This window comes from Triturus cristatus, chromosome 6, assembly GCF_964204655.1.
Source record: "Triturus cristatus chromosome 6, aTriCri1.1, whole genome shotgun sequence".
NCBI classification, from domain to species: domain Eukaryota; kingdom Metazoa; phylum Chordata; class Amphibia; order Caudata; family Salamandridae; genus Triturus; species Triturus cristatus.
Genome location: NC_140589.1, coordinates 1,828,737,898 through 1,828,756,245, shown reverse-complemented (window position 1 = coordinate 1,828,756,245; position 18,348 = coordinate 1,828,737,898). Strand labels below are relative to the sequence as shown.

Here is an 18,348-nt window from a genome sequence, read left to right as displayed (position 1 = left end):
CCTTCTAGACCTACTCTTGAAGATGGGGATAAAAAAAATATATTATGCAAGTGGAATTTATTCCAGGATTTATACCACCATACTTGGTGGGCGTGGGTCTGTTTTGGAAGAAGCACGAACAATTAATTGCTTAGCAATAATTTTCATTGCCAATTTCCTCATAAACTATGGAACAAATTGGATCCATACATTCAAAAAGCAAAATCACCATAATCATTAACCTCGCCAATTCACAGATACAAAACATTTCTAAATCCCTCACCCTCTAACCTTTACATATCTTTTGCTTACTTTCTTCCTTAACGAAATCTGCTTGAGGGGACTCTCTAAAATGTACATTACAAAACTCGCTATACACCAGTCTGGCTCATAAGACACCCAGTTTGCCCATTATCCCCTAGCTTTCATACCCCTCTCTTTTCCCCTCTACGCCCCTCCTTGTTTATTTATTTATTTATTTATTTAGTGCATTTTTATAAAGCACGGACATTACCCAAAGGTGTCAGAGCGCTGTACAATAGAGCTAGTTACGTTACAAGAGAAAAGTGGTACAGAATATAACTCTCTTGACTCTTCCTTTACTGTTGCAATAAACAATGATTTGAACATGATCGCTGCATACCTGTCTACACAATAAACCAATGTTTAAGAATGCCACAATATTTTGTACAAGACACTCGCATGTACGTACGAGGTGTGCGTTTTCATTCCTTGAAAACCCCAATAAAAATGTTTTGAAATGAAAAAAAAATCCCCAGTCATCAAAATAGTTCATCACTCACAAACAAAAATCAATTACAAGATTACAAAAGAGTGGATACCAATTTGAGCTTTTACTTGGAAACTAGTGCAAGATGAAAATATATTTCTTTCTCATGTATTGTCATTAAGTGTTATTGCCAGCTCATTAGATGAGTGTTTTCAAAAGTGCAGCTGTCAAAGAGACGCTTACTAACAATATATATATGTTCATGTGTGATTTACGTTATATGACCGTGGCTGGGCATATTTTGCTGCACTTAGAGCAAGACAGGCCTGGTAGAGCGTGCGTTTTAGTTTAGATGTATTGAAAAGTAGAAGAATGTCAACAAGAAATGCTGCACATTGCAAAAGCCATAATACCTGAGGACATAATCAGTGTGAGTGGATATATTTACCAGAGAGGCAGGCTGAAACTCTGGTGGATGACTGATTTATAGGAAAGATAGTACATGCATTTACTAAGCACTCAAGATGCAGTCTTCTAAGTTAACGTTTTTGAGTGGGTGAAGGCAGTTCTAGGGACTTAGGTGACAGGCTAAGCGGATGTAGGAAAATGTCAGACATCCTGAAGATCAAGTTCGAGAAAATGTATGTTGAGTGCTTTTTTGAAACGGAGTGATGATATAAATCACAGGACACTTAGACTGTATCCCATTAGAGAGTCCTTGCAAGCTGAATGACTGGATTCTGGGCATGGTGGCTTAGGGGAGACAAGTTGCGACTAGCCAAAAGTAGACAGCAAGTATGAATGTAGTAGGTTTAGAATAGGTATGTAGTGGAAATAGTGTGATCAACCTTGAAGACCAGAGTCAGTTGTCTGATGGAAATCCTACCTTTGGCTGAGAGATAACAACCTGGAAGAGGAATGTAAGAGTTTGCCAAGGGGTATGGGTGACAAAGTTTATAAATGTGTCCAACAGCAAAAAGAGGCTGTGCAGCATTGAGCTTTATTCGCAAGTAGTACATTGATTAAGGCTGCAGCTGTGTGGCATGGGGGGTGGGAGTAGATGTGTTATCATTTAGCAACCAGAACCTGTTGGCAGTTGCTGTGGTGGGCTGAGCCTTGGAGGACACCGAGGGAAGGCCACTGGAAGTGAGCAGTAGAAGCCTGTATCAACACACACGACGGCAGCACCGACAAATATCAGAGCTTTCATACATGATGATATATATGCCAAATCATGAACCTGCCCAAGCACGAGGCTGCACGTCACATGTTGCAGTATTTGGGCATAGGGGGTTATACATATAGATATAATGGCTCTACCAGGTTAAACAAAGAAGTGCTACCTATGTATAGACTGTACCGGACCATGTGATGATCAGCATGTGTCACTGAGTACATGACCGCTCTATATGATTTAGAAGTTCTCCACCTTGTGCATGATAAGAGTACCCATGATCTTTGATGTCAGTGACTCTGAAATGATTTAGGAAGCACCACTGGTATTAAACACATCTGATTAATCATAAATGCGTAAAGTCAGGTCTTTCGGCTCTGTAAACATCGGTGTACTCTTGGGACGTAATAGCTACCATGGTAAGCTACAGTTGCAGTACTTCTTCCATGTCTATGCAGGTTTCTTTCATGATAAAATCTATCTGCAAGAAAAATGTACCTAGTACAAAGATGCAAAGAGTATAGTATGGAAAATCAGTAGAGAGAAATTGACAGACTGCGACCCTGCAGCCCCATTACCCATCTCCAACTACTCATTTTTAACGCCATAAACCAGAAGCTGCCCGGGAAAGCCTTGTTTCCTATTTACTTTGAGCCTCTGCAAGTAACTCAGGAGGCGCTTGGCATTTCCTAAGCATAGGAGACTAAAGTGAAGCAACTGCAGATTTAAACTCCAGTCAGGGATTTTAAAATTGTGCACATATCCCCAATGCCTGGCAGGGTGTCAAACAAAACACAGGCTGTGCCCTGGTGTTAGATGGGTTAACCTTATATTAAAAGAGGCCATGCTAAGTGGGTGAGGCGTCTACCACCTGTGCAACTTTCAGGACACAGCACACAATATACCTTGTTGTAAGTTTATGTTTAGTACAGGGAGAATATGTGACAGACTAAAGTTCCTCTTGTTGATATCACAGTCACATTGGCTTTGCAACGGTAAGTTTATCTTTTACAGCATGAATCGCATTTTTTTCAACGTCATGTCTACAGAAAATAATCTCAATCATTTATACTGAACTCACATTTACTTCACAGGGCTAAGATACTATCATTTTCAATACAAAGTTGCTGTTTAAGTTAGTTATTATTAATTGTGCAGTTAAGCATTCGACCGCTAAGGCTTCTTCTGTATTCAAAGTAGAAATAGGCAACTGACAACATTTTTGGTTATTCTCCCTCTGTTCACTTTTGCTTGTGTCAGTTAAACTGCAAGTGCAGTTCACTACGCTTAGCGGCAAGAATTATGGTGAAATTCTTAAGTGAACTGCTGGTTTCTATATTCATCTAGTCTTTTGATTTATTAAAATAAAATTGCCCGTTTGAATTGTTTTTTGAAAATGAATACCTTTGTTGTTGTGAGTACTAAATGATATGCATGCTCAGCAGGAGATTTGTTTTCATGCTGTACACAACAACAAAAAACTCACTAGGTTTCGTTCATGCCCGATACAATTTTTTTTTTAGTTTAGAGTCTGTGAAGCATGGCCAGTTGTCAGGTAAGTGTCCCATGAGGAGTCTCACACCGTGGCATATAAGTGGTGCTACGTTCATATGACAACATATAAAAAGATCCTTAGCCCCCAACATATGACTTCACTATTTTTCAAACACATGATTCACAACGGTTATTTACGCGTTTGAGTAAATTTACTGCTGTGCGGTATTCACAAACTTCACTAATGTAGCAACATTCACTTTTGTATTACATCAAACACTACACATGGCCCACCACCGGTACTGCAACACCCTCCCATAGAAAATAATGGAGGTAAGGACTTACTAGAAAAGAATAAGTTATTACAAAAAGAAGGTTTGTGAATAGCACTTTGTGGCACGTTTTGTGGTACTAATGTTGTACTACAAAACATATTACTAAGTGCAGTTTGGGAATTAGGCCCAAAGTCTATTTAAAGGGCACTCACTGGTCATCAAAACTGGTCGTACTAATAATGTGCAATTAATACTGGCAGGTGTGAGGCCTTATTTTATATACATTTCAACACAAATGTTCAAATGTGGATGCAAAGCTGTTTAAAAGTATCTTTCTCATATGAATGCTTAAACATGCTAAGTCCTTCACATCTGAAGACCTTGCAAGCCAGCTCTGAACAGCACCAGGCCTGTGGTACTAAGCCACCTTGGAAAATCACCACATCTTTCCTATGATGTCTACAGTGGTGTACGCTGCATACAATCCCATCCAAAGCCCTTGTGAGTACAGGGCTTCAGCACATCGGCTAACTGCAATAGAAGCGCATCCAAATTTAAAACAAACGACGCGGTCATGCAGAAGGTGACACGTGTTCGGTCAGGTGACTAACTACAGTCTATTATATCATGTTGGAAGTGAAGGTACTTGCCTCACAAACTACTTTCCGGTCTGCTCTCTCTGCTTGAATGCTTTTGCCACTCACTCAAGAAACCAATCACAGAAGGTCAAATCTTTCTACCCGGTGGGACTCAGTGAATGAACGAATCTCCTTTTAGGCCTCTGCAACAAGGTCTTCAGCCTATGCTGAGGTCCTCTGTGTGACTTGAACCAGCATGACTCTGGACTCACTGGCTCATTTCCACCCTAAAATACCTGTGGGATCGGACGCTCCAGAAAAAACTACTAAAAAAAGGACATAAGAAAGTGATATTAGGGTGGGAAAAAATCAAGTCTTGCACTCTGCTATCCTTCTATTGAAAATAGTTTCTCGACACCTGAGAAAAAAAAAAATCACACATTTTAAAACCGGGTTATCAACTAAGAGGTAACAAAATGTTGAACTTCCACATGTGCGAAGTGAATGGGATCCCGCCTGATCCGAGAGCGTGAAGACAGTGACAGCTTTTCCTCGTGTTGTTTACAGGTGTTAAATGCCACTGTCCATTGAGCAGCTGATTAGTGATCGCCATAGCGATCTGGTGTTAAGTTCCCACGAGTGTCAGCTCACGTTCGTCAGACTGATGAACACCCAGTGTTTAGCCACGCTCGCAGCAGGCTGCTGCCTCGGGTCACTCTCTCCACGGCATACTGGAATCCACACACTGCGCGTCATACCCCACTCTACCACTGCACCCACACACTGCTCTTAATCAGCATAAAGTCACGCTTCCAAAGTGCTGTTAATCAGCAGTAAGAAAAGTATGCAGCAGGCTGCCTGCTACACCGCAGTACTAAACCAAACAAACCACAGAATGCTTCACCTGATCAACTTCTGCTGCCTAAAGTAGCTATCAACTTTTGGGAGAGCTGATGGGGTTGGAATCGCGTCAGATGCTGGCCCAGCCAGGTCGTTCCGTTTAAAAGTCGCTGAACTGAACCATGCTTTGTAATGGAAAGCTGCAGCAAACAAAGACGCTCTCGGCAGCTCTACTGTTGTTGCGTCAGAGTAGAAAGGATGCAACTTCTGACTAAGACACAAGTACTTGCCCCCCTCCCCCGGCTTTCACACAAAGGGCCAACGAGGGAGTGCAGCGCTCTTGCCATGTTGTTACCGGTGATTTACTGCATGTCAGCGGGCTGCCTGACACGCTCGAAGGTGCAAGGACACCACGCTGCACACCAGCAAATACACGCACTAAAGATAAGGCTGAAATAAAATACTGCCTGGGTCAAAGGGGAAAGCCCGCCTTGCCCTGTGTAATAAATCCTGCTGCTAGCAGGTGACGTTTCGGCGGGAAGCAAGCACAGAGTTGCTACAGATCAACCTGACAAAAGTAAGGCCTCGCTAGTTTTGCCACGTGGTCCTGTGGGTTGTGCCACCTGTTACTGCTGTCTGCGGGCGCCACCCTTCGAGGACACCTGGCCCCCACTGAGGCGTGAGGCTTCGGCGTCAGAGAGCACCCCGCGTCCGGCCTCACAAGCACACGACAGAATAAAGAGGCCGGCGCCTCAGAGCCAGGCTGCAAAGAGTTAAGAACGGGCCGCCTGGCCGTTCTGGGTAGACATCTCATGTGCTAAGGGCTCATCTCCAGGTCTTGTATCGTTCAATCCTACCCCCGCCCCCCATTCCATGCGCGATGGCACCGCAGGACGTGGTCAACATAGGGAGTGCGGCCTGTCTCAGTGCAGGATGGATCACTCTGGAACCCTTTAACTCTTGTGAAAAGAAGTGTTATAACAGTTTCTCAAAAACTCAGATTGCGACTGCAACCTCGTCTGATGGGTCTAATCGGCAAGGAAGTTTCGTCACTGCAAAAAAATAAACGGGCGGGCGCCAATGTGGGGACCCTCAAAGCGTTCTGGGACCGTGGGGTTGCAGTCCCCTAGAGCTCCACATACAATTCAACAGAAGCAAGCATGCAATCGACTCCGCGTTACAAACTAGCAATGTGCTGCTTCTGTATCAGTCCGTTTCCATAGTGTCTTGTTTTTCATCTAGATGTTTTCGCTCCGTATAGATAACCTTTTTATTTTCCTGGCGAAAAAGAGGGCTGCATATCTCGCGTTGTGCAAGAAGGGACAAGTTCTTGGGAGGGGGTGCCTTGAGGTGCAGGTTCTCCCAAGTTCGGAAACTTCTGGACAACTAATGCAGGCCCGCCCCACTCTGCCGACCCAAGGGACTGGCAGAGAGGCCTTGATTGTGCGCGAGATTTGTAAAACTTTGCCTTAGAGTCTAGTTTTCTTTTGCCTTGGGTGGAATCGCGCACTGAAAGCCAAGGAAACACCTAAAACTGCAGATCGGAACACGCGGCGCGCAGGTGGGACGTGTGATAGTACTGCCTGCGGTCAGGGTGGGTTCCCGAACCAGTTGAAGGGGCACTTCCATGCCCGGACTCCGGCATTCTAACTCGATAACCGGCGTGTCTTCGCCCGGCCTTAACTTGCCCCCTTCTCGCTCCTGTGAGTTCGCAGAATACGAACACCCCTCACCTTTGTACAGACTGACCCTTGGGGACTGCTACCAAAGCTTCAAATTGCGACACGCGGAGAAGCAGCAAGTTTTACAAACATAAACAATCTGTTCCACGCCTCCCCGCTCAGCAGTTTCAATGGCACTAAGGGGCACCGGCAGCTACGGCCCCACGCGAGTCAAACAAAACGAACCTGCACAAAAAGTACATCCCCGAATAAGAATTCTCACCCCATGTTCGGCAACCACCACAAGCCTTACCCACTCAAGAAGAAAGTGCCATCCCCCAAAAGACAGTGTGCTCCGGACACAGGGGAGGAAGCACAACGTGTGACACGGAAACACAATCCAGCTCTAAGCTCACAACTACTCCAGTGCCAGCACCCCATCACTTCTCCGTGGCCGTGCAGGCTGCATCCCTCCCCGCCCCCATCTCTGAAGCAGCAGAGCTCTCCAGAGATGGATGGGGGATGATCAGGGCTCCCCCTCCTCCCGGCAGGGGGAGGACCCAGGCAGCAGCACAGATCTGCCGGCAAAAACACACCGAGCAGCGGCAGTCTTCGCCCCGGCGCCTGCCTGCCTGCACAGCCCCACAGCCCAGCACACTCAGAGTAAGGTGAAGAAGGGACCTACCTACCCATAAACCCTGGAGCTGCACAGTCCACTCAGGTGCCGGCTGCCCCCCCTCTCTGGCTTTGTCGGGATATTGCAGGGTGGGGGAGGGGAGGCTCAGGGGGAGGGAGAGAGGGGGCGAACCGTTCTTTGTCTGGGAACTCCGGGGCATGTGATCCCAAATGGGCTCTCTGGTTGGCTGGGGTGGGCAGCGAGAGGGAGGGGGCTCGCGCACGCTGGCAGCCTGCCAGGGCTGTCTGGCTTGCACAGCCTGCACTTCTGCTCTCGTCCTCCCCCTCTCATTTGGAGAGAGAGAGCTCTTTCGCTTTTGGCCGAGGGCGGGGAGGTTCCATGACCGTGCCCGTCTGTCACCGAAAACTCCCACCCTGATAACAAACCGGAGCGGCAGAGTGCGCCGAACGATACAACTTGAGGCACATGCTCCTCAGTGGGGGCTGCGTCCCCTCCTCCCTCAGAACACATACAAAAAGTGCTATTCACAAAAAGATAGATATGATGCCAGTCTCAGCGCCCTGGGCCGCACACCTTTGGACGTGTCGTGATCGGAGATGGGGACAAAGGAGGTCGCACGGGCTTCTTTCCGATGCAAGCATAGGATTGGGTTTTAGTCAAGAGCCGAGGGGCGTCCCTGCTCAGGACGAGAAGGCAGGGACCAATGTTGCACTTGTTGCGCACATGACATTACTGCAAGCAGGCTCTCCAGGGCACTCGTCTCGGTGTTTACACGAGTCACTGCTCCACAGCCGAGAATGATGTGGAAACCGCGGCAGTGCAAATCTAGCTGTTAAGCTGTTATTGAGAACTTTACACCAAACATGGCTTCGGGGCGCTAGAGTCAGGATGCGAAGCAAGTAGACGACTATACAACATTAATTCACCACACTAAACAGCCAGTTGAGCGGCTCACTGACAGGAATGAAGTTTCAAACAGTTGGAAGAAAGAGAGGGAAACCCACGGACACCAAAGAAAAGCACTCACACCTGGTTATAATGGAACATATTTTAAAATGACAAATGGAGTAACCCTTTCTAGGTAAAACAGGAGTGACGCCATGCATTAGCCTGTGGATTACATATAGCACCAGTCTTTTCAGGGGCAGCCAGCAAAGAACAGCTAACATAGACTTAGTCGGCATAAGGTGAACTGCTGGGCTCCTTGTCACCTGTACCAATGGGTTCGATATTTAGGCAGCTCCAAATATAAACAGATAGCATAGGCAAAAAAATCGACACAACGCTATAGTTTGTGTTTGGCCATTCTCATGGAAGAAAGGCATCACCTGCCTAAACTGACACAGATGGAATACATGGGCTGAGCGGGCAGGAGAGAGCTGAAAAGATGTGCCGTGGTCTGGGGCAAACTGGAGCCCAAGACAGCACACTGCAAGGCCCTGAACTGACAAGGTCCAATGTTACTATTCCAATACCAGTCTAGTCAGGGGTCTGTGGTTTCCGTTTACCATAATCTCTGTCTTCCTGCTTTTAGTTTGAGCCAGTAACCATTCATCCTGATTGGACCTGCCTCAAATTTGAATAGAGGTGGCAGACGGCAGCATGCCTTCCTGGTATAGGATAAATGTAGTGTTGTCAGGATACACATCGAAGCCAAAACTATGGGAGTGGGCAGAGGTTCAAAAATATAGGTAGGATAGATTGGGTGGTGGTCATTCAAACCCTGTGGAATTCCAGAGTGTAGCACACTAGGGTCTAAGAGGATAGAAAAACTGACTTAAACCAATTGTTAAAAAAAGACTCCAGTGACAAGGAATAAAAAGGGAAACCACTGTGCAGTCAAGCACAGTTGCTTCATCAACAGTCCGCACTTTTTGGTGCTCTAGCAAAGCCGTGCGAGCAGTGTTTTCACAGGAAAAAGCAAATCACGCATTTATTATCTGGTGAGAAAGCACAATAAAGCTGAAGAAAGAAAGCTGAATTAGAAAAGGCCTAGTCTAGTATAGACAATAAGCCTGAGATACATGCAGGTTTCATACCCCCCAAACTGCAATGTTTTATATGGGTGGAGCATAACGCAGCTGAGTTTGATAGGCTACCAAACACTAATAAGAAGCTTAAGTATAAAAAAGCCTATATATATTGCAGTTGTCCTGCAATGTGACTGGCATGTTTTATGTTATCTGGGGATTACGAGAATGAAAAGTGATTTTGTTATACCTGGACCTTATGCCAAAAAAATCAAGTAACTGACAAATTAATACACTGATAAGACCTCTCATTATCGATATATCAGTCTGTTGTGTGCATTATTTAGTCATTAGCTTTGCCTCTGCCTCACTGCTTTATGTTTTTGCAGAAAAGTCCCCTTCCCCCATTCATTTTTTCTTTCCAGTCTTGCATTGTCTATATACCAAACCTTTGTTTTATCCATAAAAGGGTCACATTTGTTGTGGTACAGCATGGAGAGACCCAATGCACAAGCTATGGTGCACTTCTCTTTGAACCGTTTGAGGGTCAAGTCCGCTAGCTCAACAAAGAGGGAAGAGCCATCAACGGGAATATCCATAAAGGATGCTTGAACATACCCGGAGAAACCTGTGGACTGTATCGGATCGTGACGCCAAAGCACTATGCTCATGTCAATTGCGAGACTCAAGCAGATGGTCATAGCCAGGCCACACTGGAAAACAAAAGTATCACTATCCCTGTTGTAGAATAGTTTGGGCTAGAGACACCTGTAAGTTGTCAGGGACAGCCAGTTAAGACCATGTCCCATAGAGCATGGGTATAGCGCATACGGAGGCAGAGGCAACTGGCATTTACTTACTGAGGGCTAAACTGGCAGAGGAAAACACATGCTTTCTGAACTCCTTTATACACTTGGATTCACTATCAGGAGGGGTTGTAGGAAAGTCGTTAAGAGTTGACTTTGCTGGTGGATACCTGCACCACCAAGCGAGTTGGATGCTACGTAAGAAAGCCAGGTACACCCGGAGCCGGTCCATGGTGATAAGTGACTTGTCAATTGACCAGAGGGCCGGAACATGGTTTTGCCAGAGTGCCCAAAAGTGTATCCGTAAGGGCTTGATTCATTGGCAGAAGAGGTTCAGTAGGCGCCTGGTTAGCCCGATAGGCCTCCGTAAGAATGTCAGTTTTGACCTCCATAGTTGGTAGCTGTATGTAGGCCAAGGGCCTCTGCAGCTCGTCTGATCACTACAGAAAATGATGCACTCTCTATGTGTGGACCAGGACGGAAAACTAATCCAGTGCCTTGGGAGGAGTCTGGACCACTGGCATTCGTGCCAATGTTCCTCGTCATACTGTAGGACAACTTCATCTCTGTAATCATCAAAAGCCTGGCTGTGGTCTGATTTGTTTGATTTAGTGTCTGTGCATAACTGCTTGATAAAGGCAGAGTGTCAGAAGGATTGCCAACTGGCGCTGAGTGCAGCCTTAGCTGATACTAGTTCAGAGTCAGAAAGCAGTATAGGTTGTAGATCCTCCTCTGGCGGTGATGCTTAGGGACCAGCCCAGATTGTGGTACTGGAAACTAAGTTGGCAATAAAGCCAGTACAGAACCAGGTTCAAATCTGTGCAACATGGCTAAAAACATTGATAAAGCCAATAGATCTTGATCCTGCTTAGGCGAGACCTATTGGCTTTGCCATTGATTTTTTTATATAGAAGATAATGTGTGTATTAGAGCATATCCTTTACAAAAGCAACCATTGGCCGAATATTAGCCTTTAGTTATTGTTATAATGGGTGTTGCAGTGCATTTGGTACCCATGACCAAGCCTTGAGTGCTCTATTACAGATTACACTGGACAGTCCAACCACAGCAGTTCTAGCATTCAGCTTCATGAGGTGCTACAGAGGGCAGACAGTTTTACCAATAGGCTTGCTCCATTTCCCAGGACGAGTTCCTGTCTGTGCACTGTCCTGCAAGGCTTGCTGCTTTGCACAAAAGCATTGAGCACGTAGTCAACTCAGACAACACACAATGGTCCATAAAGCAGCTACATTGCAGGGTCTCTTCAAGATAGGCTGTGAAACATCTGGACAATGGAACAAAGAAGGACTGGTTCACAGAATGGACTGTCTACATTAAGTTCTTATCTTTTAGGTTCACAGCTAGCGCCAGAAATGAATTATACATTGAAAGGGGAGTGTGAAGTAACCCAGATGTGCCTGTGGTCCGTAGTTCCCCTATTTTTTGTGGAATGAAATGCAACAAAGATTTTATGCATTTCTGGAGAGTACAGTATCTGAAATAATTTGGCCATGTGCTGAATTTATAAGCTAAGTCAAATTGGGAGGAAAAAGCAATTTCTTCGGAGTTAAAAATGTTTTAGAACGGTTTCACATATAAGCCAATACATAAAGAGCACCTCCCTATGAAAGAGATTATTTCAGCTTTCACCACTACAGTTCTTGCAACAATACTTCGAAAACACAGCGGTCCTTACGATGTCACACCTGACCCATTATTTCCAAAAGAATATATATATATATATATATATATATAATTCACAAGTCCGTAACATGTTCAACTGTGTGCACTCACTGCAGATACCTGCTGCCAACGTGCCACCCTTGAAACAAGGTTAAAACACTGAAATGAGATTCAGAGGTGCACCACCTTTAAGTCGTTAGAAAAAGTCCAAAACATATTCCAAAGATGAATGATGTGAAAGCTTTAAATTTTTGGGCGTTGCAGGCCGAGAGGAGAAGGCTTGGTTTCACCGTTTAGCGCCAATTGGAGTGCTTTTGTATGGGCAGATTAGCCCACATCGTCCACACGGCTAAATCAGGATAAGGACAGTTATGAAAAAGGACTAAAGAATTGAGTGGACGATTGTAGTATGGAGATATTATGGATTGAAATCCCAAGATGACCTGTATCTGTAACTACAATTGAACCCCATATAGAAATTGAGTCAATATTTCACGATTGGATCATTTAATCCTCTACTACTATTGTACCCTGAGAAGTCCATTTGTATATGGACGAAACGCATTGGCTATTTTAGTTGGTAACATGTGAAGCATTTTAAACAGAAGGAAAAGAATCATGTCCATCTTTTGAATATGTTTTGAACTTTTTCGAAGGACTTAAATGTGATGCAACACTGAATCTCATATCACTTGCAACAAAATTGGTAACAAGCTAAGTGGTGAAGGTGTTTTCAGTGAAACCCACCAAGACCAGATAACTGTTATTAGGGTAGACTTAGAGTGAAAGCTTACAGAACACAGGTATTCCGTGAGGGTCAATAATACTTCTGAAAAGCATCTGCACTCCTTTATGTCAAAACCTCTGAACACTAAAGGTCAGCAGAGTAGTTTCCTGGGGTGCCTGAGAGGAGAGAGGTTTTTGTCTCACTTTGGCAAGCGGTTGTTTTGCAGATAATTGTAATCTCCTTTGTGTCACTGCAACTAGATTAGTTGAGGAGAGGCTGAATGGTAAGTGAAGCATGGCAAGCATGCGGCAGAGTAGGCTCATGATTTTGCATTACACATCAAATTCCATAGAAAAACTGTTGTCTTTACCCCAAGTGTAAACTTTTGGAGGATCTTGGTGCTAGGGGGCTGTCCTAGCCCGGTGCCAGGTAATCCACCTAATTGCCGACAGACAGGCGGGAGATGGAACTTCACCAGTAGACCACATTATGGCCTGGTTGCCATGGGACATCTCTCAGAAGGTTGTGCCAAAAGGAATAAGTGCCAGCACTGGTCTCCTTTAGGGGAGCGGAGTGTTTCCTAATTTTGGGATTGGGCCTCATGGTTTGTTCAAGAGTCTACGGTATGTAGTGCTGGGAAGATCACCTAACTGGCCAGCCATGAGCACGCTAAACGTTTATACATAACTGTTCAGTAAGAAATTTATTGACATGCACAGTGTTTGATTATGAAGTGTATAGAATTGTCAAACTTGATACTGTTGTGAACAAATACAAATATTCTCTCAAGCCACAAAGCTATGGACTCGGGTGTAGTTATTGTTTGGATCTTGGTCTTAGGGTTCACTGTCCATGTTCGTAAAGCAGACTCTGAGATTCGGCTCAAATGAACGCTTCCACAACGCAGGGGAACCGGGGACACTGACAAGCTCACGATAAAATGTTCCCCACACACGTTTAAATGCGGTTTTACTCGTGCTAGAGTCTAATTTAACGATACTATTCCAGGACCGCGAACACGGACTAACTGCGCATGAGTTGTTGGGACTGAAGGTCTCGGCTGTTAATAAGACATCGGGACACCCCCCATTTTGAGCCATGCCCCGCTCCAGCATTTTGGATGCTGTAAACGAACGTGCAGATAATCTGCTTGGCAGAGCCTGTTTCCAAAAATAGAGGCGCTGACGCTGTTTGAAGCTCCCCGCGCCCAGCGCTTGTTGCTAGGGAGAGGTCAGCCAAGGAGAGCGCGAGGGCTCCCTGACGTCGAGCTTGCGTAGCCGAGAGCGGAGATTCCCTGACAGGCAGGCTGGGTATAAAAGGCAGCGGAACTGAGACACTAATCCCACAGTTCTACTCGAGAACAACGGAAGAGCTGGAAATACTGGAAGAAAACCCTGGTAGAGAGCGAACGCCGCAGTCTCCGGTCTGGCTCAGACAGGACTCACCTCGGTGTGCTCAATGCCTGCATCCACATCAGCGAACCCTACACTATGCTTATTCATATCGCTCACTATTTGCATCAGCTCGCTGCTTGCCTACTCTTGTTTGCTTTCAGTTTCACTTCCTTTACATTTTCGACTGCTGTATTCCCTCCACCATTGTGTTTATCTGGTCTCTTAGTTCTTCAACCAGTCTACCATTATACCGGAATCCAACAGCCTCGTTCCGTTTTCAGTCTTTCTAATATTACCGCCTAAATAGAGAGAGCATCGAACGTCCAGCACCCCTGCCAATCACCTTCCCTGGGCATTTATAAAACAGTTGCACTGAAATGTGTTTGCCAGGGCATGGCATATCTACCTTCATTGAATCGAATTTACCCTTTGGTCTGCGGGTCTGCGCTTTACAGCTCCTTTCGCTAACGTTTTTTGAGATATACTGGAAGAACACAAGCAAGCAAACAATTCCCGGGGGGGGGGGGGGGGGGGACTCCTTTATCCACAGACAATGTATCCTTTACCACACGTCCGTTACAACGCAGCACGTTTACCACAGGTAAGCACCACCAATGGTACTTTTCAACACGGGTCTTAAACACAGATATATATGTATGTATATATAGATATATATTTACATGACAGAATATGTAGATGTATGTATATGCGTGTCTAGCATACTTATGCCATTAAAAACAAAGTGGCCTTAGGTTTAATTGGTGGGGTTTTAGAAACGGTAAGAGCTAGTCAAGGTTGTTTAGGTTTCAGGGGTGGGTGAGTAAGGAGTAAGATGAAGTTAGGTTTTTTTAGGGTTCATGGAGGCTAAGGGCTTTTAGGTTTCAGGGGTGGCTAGGGAGGGTAGAGGTAAACAGAGGTAAGGGATTTTTAGTTTTCAGCAGCAGGTAGAGGTAAATAGGGTAAGGGTTTTTAGGGAGCAGGATCTAGGTAAAACATAAAAGGTATTTTATGATTATGGAGAGGATAGAGGTAAAGGGCAGGAGCAGGTTAAGGGTGGTAAGGATTTTTAGGGTAGAGGTAAAGCGGGAGTAATGGGTTTTTAAGGTTATGGGGAGGGTAAAGGGAGCTAGGGATTTTTTAGGGTTCAGGGGCGGTCAGAGGTAAAGGGAGGAAACAGATTTATAGGGCTGAGGCAGAACGACGTAAAATGGGGTAATAACTTACAAAGGGAGGCCCCCCCAAAAGCAAACTATAGGCTGTGTGTGTATATATGTATATATATATGATCTTGGTATCCCGTGTTACCCTTTGCATTAACCACCGCCATAACAGAGGAACACAGGAAGGCAGCAGCACGCAGACAGAGAGCACTCCAGGTTGTAGCTTCCTTAGATTTTTATTCTTTTTTCATTGATTTTCTTCTCAGTTTTATCAAAGTGCAAATATCAGTGCATCAGGAAAATAGACCTACGCGTTTCTGCCAAAGGCCTTCGTCCAGGTCATAGAGTATAAAGTGCAGAGTGTATTTAAAAAGGGACTTGACCAATCCCTTCCCTCCACCATTCACATTTTTTTTTGTTAAAGGAACATACACCTAATTTTGAAATTGTACCATTTTCAGTCCAAAGTTTTCCCAGCACAAAGGGATTCCTGGAACTTGTTTGAAAATGTCCTTAAGAACAGACTTAATATATGGTTATTTGGGGTGTGGGGTGTGGCATGCTTGCTGGTGAAGTACCAGTTATTTTTTTTACAAAATATACATGGTCACATGTGTCTATATATCTCACTGTATGAGAACCTATATAAAAGGCAAATGCCTCCTCTCACTGGTATCTTATAATCTCTGTATCCATCATTGAGAGTAAAGTGCAAATGCAACAAATATCATGATGTAATAAATAAGAACATGTGCCTCCATGTGTAAAAAGAAAACAAGGAAAAAAATGCTTAAAAATTAAAAGTACATAGTAGTTTTTTCCACCACTCACATACAATTCTGATATTTATCATTTTGAATGACAGAAATCTGAAGGTAAAAAAAATACCATTTATGATCACTAATGATCATCTTCAATGTTATTGTAAAGTACAAATATGATTAAATAAATATTTAAATATTGTACCCTCACACATCTGTCAACTTATGTTGCCCCATATTGACCAATTCCTCATTTAAAAATAATCCAATATTCCACTTCAACTTAAAGTGCTGGTGCCAAGTATGAATCATAGAATACATAATTAAAGCCATGCTGTAGATTAGATAAGTATCTAAAACAATCAAATGCAGTGGTTTTACAGTTGCATGTCTGTGACTAATAAGAGCAGGTGGTTTTTGATCTCTTCTTTACTAATGTTTCAGAATCATAAAAACTGCAATCCGACTAACCAATCTGACCATATGAAAAGAGAACCCAGCTAAAACATGATTGTACAAAAGTAATTATGAAGATTATAAAAATGTGTCGAGTTCAGCATCAGTGTTGAGTCAAATTGCTCTTATGATCTTTCCAAATAGGTTTTGACATAGCGTAAGAGAAATCTTTGTTGGTAATTGCTCTTAGGTGCTTTAACATTTGCAACTGGAGTTTGTTTATGGTGCTTCCAATGTATTGTTTCTCACATTTGCACTCTAGAGATACACTGCATGTGTTGTTTCACATGGAATTCTCTCCTTGGTTTGGATTTGTTTTCTCTTGTCCGGGTCACTATTTCTAGATGGTTTTGTCCATATTTACATGCTTTACATTTGGGGCATTTGAGAAAACCATTTGTACTTAGCCACTTCATTTTGCTATCTCCTTTTTCTAGCTTTTGAAAATAACTGTGTGTTAATAAGTTTCCAAGGGATAATGCCTTCCTATAGGTTATGCTTAGATGGTCTGAGGCACATATCCTTAAGTGTTCATCTTTTGAGAGTACTTTCCAATGACCTTGTGGTGCATCTAAAATCACTCCACTCTAAGAATTAAACTGTGTAATTAACCTCACTTTCTCTTCAGAATTCTTCTTGTACTTTTCATTTCGACTTTTAGGCTATAGCAACAGTTCCCTTTTCTTTTTCATAGCTCTTGATTTAGCATTCTCTAGGACCACTGTTGGAAATCCTCTTATTAAGAATCTCACATACATTTGATCTACCTGCGATAGAAATTCATGATCTTCTGAGCAATTTCTCCGGGCACATAGAAATTTCCCGTAAGGGACAATCCATTTGAGAGATTTCGGGTGAGCACTTTTTGCTGAAAGAATGCTGTTACACGCTGTTAGTTTTCGTAACAGAGTATACAAATTCTGTGGTTCTTTATATAGATGTGTATATCTAAGTAATACATTTCCTGTTGACTGGTGGTATAGGTGAATTTGAGTTGAAGTGCGTTTTCATTGAGATATTTCAGAAAGGAATGCAATTCCTCTGTGGTACCTTCCCAAATTAAAAACAAGTCATCTATATAACACACTCAAAATACCACTTTGTCAGTTCTCATCTTATTTTCAGACCAGATCTGTTCCGCCTCCCAAAAACCCATAGTGAGGTTAGCATAAGTGGGTGCAAAAGAAGCACCTATGCTCTGTCTAAAGCATTTTTTGTCAAAAATAAACACATTATGCATAAGACAAAGGCGCATCATGTCTAAAATCATTTGGAACTGACCCAGTAAATTCAAGGACCGTGATGTCAAATAAAATTCGCAGGCCCCGATGCCATCATTGTGTCTGACTGGTGTATAAAGGGAGACTACATCGATGGTGATCATGGGGTAGTCCTCCTTCCAGGGAATCCCTCCAATTTGATGTAAGAAATCCACCGGATTACGAATTTATGAGGGTAAACTTTCAACATAGGAAAAGTGGAAGATGTCTAAAAACCTGGAGGTGTTTCCCAAGAGGGAGCCACAAGAACTCACGATATAGGGAGTCCAGGAGGATTCTCAAGATTCTTGTGACCTTTAGGTAAAACATAAATAGTTGGAGTAATGGGTCGAGTTGTTAGAAGATACTCAAGTTCATCATCATCTAATAGGCCTTTAGAGTGCCAGTTGCCCAACATGCTGTGGAATACTTTCATAATTGATGGAGTTGGATCCTCTTTAAGCCTTTCATAACTGCTCACATCGTTCAGTTGTCTTTTCATTTCTAAATAATATTTTTGAGAATCCATCACAGCAATGTTACCAACCTTATCTGAGGGCTTGATGATAACATTACTGTCCATCTGATGGTCTTTTAATGCCCAATTGTCATCCATAGTCATATTGTTTCGCCTTTTTTGTTTTCCTTTCCTCTCCTTTATGTATATAGACCAAAGATCCTTCGTCATGAGTTCTTGGGACGCAGGTTCTTTGCCGCTGTTGCGGTTCGTGTGGGGGGGGACATGACCACAGACTCCAGCCTGC

The 18,348-nt window shown here is 43.9% G+C and overlaps 1 protein-coding gene and 1 long non-coding RNA gene across 13 annotated transcripts in view; one reads left to right on the top strand and one right to left on the bottom strand.

The window, feature by feature from the left end:
• Nucleotides 1–18,348, bottom strand: part of DNMT3A (DNA methyltransferase 3 alpha) — a 1,939,932-nt gene that overhangs the window by 869,105 nt on the left and 1,052,479 nt on the right. The window lies entirely within an intron of this gene.
• The window catches only part of LOC146822118 (uncharacterized), a 67,094-nt gene continuing 55,984 nt past the window's right edge, over nt 7,239–18,348 (top strand). Inside the window, exon 1 of one of the 4 annotated variants that reach the window (XR_014963233.1) lies at nt 7,239–7,394. This is a non-coding gene — a long non-coding RNA (uncharacterized LOC146822118). Of the gene's footprint in view, nt 7,453–13,840; nt 14,550–18,348 lie in introns of those variants that run through there. The other 3 variants (XR_014963231.1, XR_014963232.1, XR_014963234.1) reach the window with 3 other exon arrangements.